We start from the raw sequence: 5,788 nt of genomic DNA, 5'->3' as shown, positions 1-5,788 counted from the left end.
TCATCTTAATATCATTTCAGAAATAGAGCATTTTTATTTTATTCTATATACTTAAATTAATTTACAGATCCTTCTTCTCTATTAGCAATATATATATATATATATATATATATATATATATATATATATATATATATTGTTCACAATCCATACTTTCGATGTCTTTATTATAAAAAAATATATATACTTTCTACCTGTAAATTTAATACATATTTCAAAAAATATCTAAATATGTTTTAATATAAAACGTCGTCCAATCCGGCGCTGTAGAAAAGACGATAAAGTTGTGGAGTTTTAGAAGTTGTGTATGCAAATGAATACCTCCAACTCCTAGTTATGTGCTACCGGTTGAAATATGAAATTAGAAGGAACTTAAACAAAAACATTTAGAATATTACGTAAATTTCGTGGCTGGTGTTTTGAAGTTGCAAATGAGTCGGCTGATTGTTTCAAACAGATCTTGAGAGTTTTTTGTGGGGAAAACTTTGGACAAATATTGTCTTACATAATGTTAGAGTAAACTGTCGTATATAAACTGTTTTTAAATTATCTTCATTTCTTACCGTGACAAAATTTATATTATTTAAGCATTTACGGGGTAAGTTATATATGATCAGTCTTAAAAAATTTTGAAAATTGTAGTAGCTTATCACTTACAGTGGAATTATTAAAAAAATATAGCACAAACAATAAAATATTAAATTCAGAAAGATCAGATACTTCGAGTTTTTCTCAGATACCTAGGCAGAATATATATAGTAATATAATTATTACAAAATGCGCTTTTTCAATGAGTACGAAAACAAATACGAAATACTTATACTGTTACGGAATCCATTAAAATACTCCATTATATTGGTAGCATTACTTTTAAACCATCGGAAAAACTTGTAACTGAAGAAGGTTTTGGAATCGTTTATTTCTACACATCGATATGATATGAAAGAGGTATGTCCTCACAGATTAATGCAAAGTTGAGATCTACATTAAAGATAAAGGTGTTTTTTGTTAAATCCTTGTTCACGTCATTTACGACAACTTACACTAACTTTGGCAACACCCTGATACCTCAACTAAATTACCATTCTGTTAGTTTAGCTGTATAAAATGTCACTCTTGTTTTACGCGTATATTCGTATTTTACGATTCCACTCAGGGTAATTAACATAATTTCAAACTAATACTTCTTGAATTTGTGGATCTCTTCTGATTCAACTTTTGAAGTGAACGCATTGTGCCTTATTGCTTGATAAAAGTAGATTAAGTAATGTTTTCAAAAGTTAAATATAAACTATTATAATTTCCATTTTTGTTTGTCATTTATATTGAATGTTTTTTGCTTTGTAGGTACTTACACCAAATCTTTTTTAACATGTCTGTTGTATGAACTTTTTTTAACTCTTACAAAACTGACATATATATATATATATATATATATATATATATATATATATATATATATATATATATATATATATATATATATATACTATAAGGAGACAGCTAGTCGCAAAGCAGTGTTAATATCTACGTCATTTTTGATGGCGGAAAAAAAAGCTGACCTTTTTGACTTTTGGAATTTTTTACCAATTTTTGCAGTTTTACATATCATTTCTTTGTTAAAAATATTCGTTTCAGTTTTGATATAGATAAATAATAAAATGAATCTCTCTAATAAAATATAAGCAAAACAAGAAAGGAGGAAAAAATACTGAAATGACAGCAGTAAGAGCAAAGCGCTTTGCTGCAATGGCGTCAACAAAAAACGAAAAAACTATCACAGCAAAAAGCCTGGAGGGCTCTTCTGCACAGATAACAAGGTCATCCAAGGGTGGGTGGGTGTCAAAATCGTCTTTATTGAGAATATGTTTAGATGACATATATGTACCTAGAACTATGTATAAAAGTACGATGAATTCGCTCTTTTTTAAAAGCTTCCTTAAATTTAATCAGTTACCAACATCTGTAAAAAAAAATGTACTAGTCTTAATAATTTCAAAATGTTACTTAAACAATATATCAAACATTTATAGTATACTTTCTTTATATTTTATGTATATTAGGTTTTTCTATTTAAATAAAGATCTATCTATCTAAAAAAAGAATATGGACGTGATGTCCGATGAAGAAGTCCAAATGGCCGTACTATCGGGTGCTTCAAAGATGTGACTAAAAAAGTCCAAGATTTCATTAATGTCCAAGCTTGATAATCAAAACTAACTACAGTTCTAAGATCTAAACCGCAAAAATATTGGCCAATGGCCAATCATAAGCCTGAGAAAAAACTGATACGGTCGGATAACACTACTCTTTCTAAAGGAGATGTCTTTCGTGAAGGCCTTATCCTCAATAAACCTGACGACACACAAATAAAAGACCCAGACCCACAAAATCAGAGTAAGTCAGGTAATTGCATGTGTAGATAGTGTTGGTGTACAATGGCTTAAGGACGAACACTTAAACAGTATAATACATTGCAGACAAATATTACACGGAAAATGGGCAAGTTTGGGTCTTCTTGGGTAATAAAAAGTACTTTAAGGAGATCAAGACGCTAGACATGCTTCCATATTTTGATGTAGAGAGAAATAGGTAAAAACAGAACAACAAGAGTAAAGTAAAAAGGTTAGTGTCTCAGGAACATCAGAGTTGCAGGCTTTAGCGGTCACAACTTTGGCAGTTTAAGCAAAACAAAGAAAAATGGTTATTACAATAGGAGTACAAAGATCTTAGGAAGCACTCACAATAAGTAAGACTTGAACATAAAAGGACTTTATTTAAGAAACTAAGTCCAAGAAAAGCACCAAAGGTATTGCTAATCTTACAATCAAGGGCCGCACGAACCGACATGAAAATCGTCTCAGTCCTCTGAGATCATCGTAAAGGCCAGAAACCACTGAGGGGGCAGAAATAATCATGGAAGGGGAAGAGGTTTCGAGTGAGGTAGATCAGTAGTCTTTACTTACGGTGGTGATAAGTGTTAGTATAAAGGTTCTGTAGCATGTCAAAACTGCATAGGCAACAGATTTGACAAAGAAGTATTGCATCTAGCACTACTACACATTAGGAAAACTGCAGGTTTGATGCCAAGTCCAAGTTAAAGTACTGTACGATTTCTTTAAGGCAAAATCCAAAAATGGTAAAGGTTTTGCAGCAGAGATTTTATTACAGGTATTCTAACCGTATCTACAAAGGCAGTTAAAAATAACTAGTCTACTTTGCCTACTTTGCAGGAGATGAAAATGCAAAACTGCAGGCACTGCTCTAGTAAAAGTCCTTTACTACATCCCAAGTGTAGTAAAGGACATCATTGCCAAGGGCCAGAGAAATAATCTTCAATAAATACTGGAATCTGATGCTAACATTTAACATTTAGTGTGGGAGAGTACAAACATTTACAGTGAAGGTGACCCTTTACTACAATTTATTTTAAGTACAGGGTTAGAAATTTTCAATATAGGAATCCTACTTTTGTCACAGCGACTAGGAGAGAAACCCTAGATTTTAAACTCTGAAATGGCAAAATATATGATATAAAGAATTGTCATGTGTCAGAAGACCGTTTGTGTTACGATCACCATAGATTTGATCTAGTCACTTGAACTTTGATGGTATCAAAGTTCAGAAATCCAAGAAAGGTCTCTTTAGGGAAAGATGGGTACTATAAGGATATGATAGGAGATAGATTAGAGATGTTGAGTGAGGTTAAATGAGGCAATAATGGGGGCTTCTCACGAAAGATCCCAGATAGATCAAGACAGAAAAAAAAGAAAATATCTTGGTAGAATTAATACTTACAAATGATTAAAGGATATGTAAGAAGGCTAATAGGGCAAAATTCATCCAAGTTCTTTTAATATTATTAAGAAAATCTGACGACGCAGTAAAATAAAGAAATTAGTAAAGCCAAAGGGAACTCTTCAATAAAGTTCTGCTAAGAAATAGAAGGGACTCCCATATGCTATAAAAATCACAACGCTTTGACTAAGGATAGTACTGCGACTCAAGTCAGCTTTTCGAAAGCGGAAAACGAAACATACAAAAAAGCCTAAAGAAAGCTTATTAATGCTTACCAAGGGACACTTTCCTAGCTCATCTACCAATATGTAACCCGTCTAACCCGTCGATAGAGTCGATTCGTGAAAGAAAACCTTCTACGGTGGACTAGCTACCGAAATTATGTGGCCGTAGAAGGTTAGGTGGGCTACAAAAAAATTTAGCCATATCAGTCTTCCGGAATGGATGAACCTTATCCAGTCTTTCTGCAAAAGGGACTGTGTATGATCATACCACACCTAAGTCAAATTCTGAATTGGCGTGAAGATATATACTACTGGCCTATCAAAAGCTAAAGCCCATCTATATTCCAAAGGTCGGTAGAATAATAAACGAATTGCCAAAGTCATATATACCAATAAAACTATTCTTTATTGTAGCAATACCTTTACAAAGGCTTTTTAGATAGGGACATCAGGAACGAAGTGCTGAAAACAGAACCACTTAGCAATCGTCAATCTGTGTATTAGCCAGGAAAGTTGACAAACTTTGCGCTGGCCAATCTTAGCAGATTATTCTTAAAATCAGCTTTTCTTTCGAGTCTGCGTGGAAAACGCTTAAAAGATAAGGTGTGCCTAGCTTCATATGCATATATACAAAGGCAACTTTAACAAACAGGAGAAGTTATAAAGTAAACGCTTATAGGGAGGGATATTATCCCCACTGTTGTAAGCAAGACTAGTATTTGCCTCTTTTTCCATAAAGCTTCACTGATGAATGTAGTATTAAGTGAGCGTTTTGCCAAAACAGTCTCAGCATGAATGCAAATTGCTTTGATGGAAGTGGATAGTTGGTGTAAGGCTAAAGGCCCAAAGATTAATTCGGGGAACGCAGCAGTTGTTATTTTACTAAAAAACATACACCACAAAGACTCCATTTGTAAGTCAGGTCAAGTACGTAGGTATAATATTTGACCAGAAAATGACGTGAAATTCACACATAAAAAATGTTACATAGAAGGCTACAATGACTCTTGGCAGATGTAGACGAATATGTGGAAAGAAATGGGGATGAAGTTCAAAAATGAAACTTGACTGCTTAGTGTTACGAAGAAGGTATTTGCTTGAGAGTCACCGCTATGTGTGCGGCGTGTGATATGGAACTAAAAGGTCAGCAAGTGGAGAATTTCTCAATCGTGATCTATTCTGATAGTTAAGCACCTTTAAAGTTTGCCAGTTATATGCAGATTAATTCAAGGATTATCTGAGACTATTGGGGTGCCCTCTTTTAGATTAAAACTCTAAATAGATTGACACTAGCCTAGATTCCAGGGCATAAAATCTACCGGGGCATCTAGAACGCCGCTAATTGACAAGGAGCTCTGCTTTTTGGTTGCAAATACACACAATGTGCAGCCATTATTAATAAAACCAACATAAGTACTTTATAATTGCTATGTAGAAATACACCAAGACGAAGAAAAGCTGTCATTATGGGACATTTAGTCACATTCACAGCCGACTTATTAATTCAAAATCAAGAGAATTGTTATAATGATAGTGGTGTTGCTGACTGGAAACTGTAGGCCCAATAAGAATTTAAGTCGTAGATTTATCTACAAGAACATAAAACCGCTCTGTACGTCTTGGGTTGCGATATATAAATTTGGCAGAAAAAAAGCAGAAGTATCAGTTTATACGAAAAAGATCTCGGTCAAAGCTAAGGAACCTCATTAAGAGGATAAGGATAAATGAGAGTAACAAAGAGTAGTACAATAGATTTTCTGTAAAAG

This window comes from Diabrotica undecimpunctata, chromosome 7, assembly GCF_040954645.1.
Source record: "Diabrotica undecimpunctata isolate CICGRU chromosome 7, icDiaUnde3, whole genome shotgun sequence".
In the NCBI taxonomy this organism is placed as follows: domain Eukaryota; kingdom Metazoa; phylum Arthropoda; class Insecta; order Coleoptera; family Chrysomelidae; genus Diabrotica; species Diabrotica undecimpunctata.
This window is presented reverse-complemented; position numbering follows the sequence as displayed.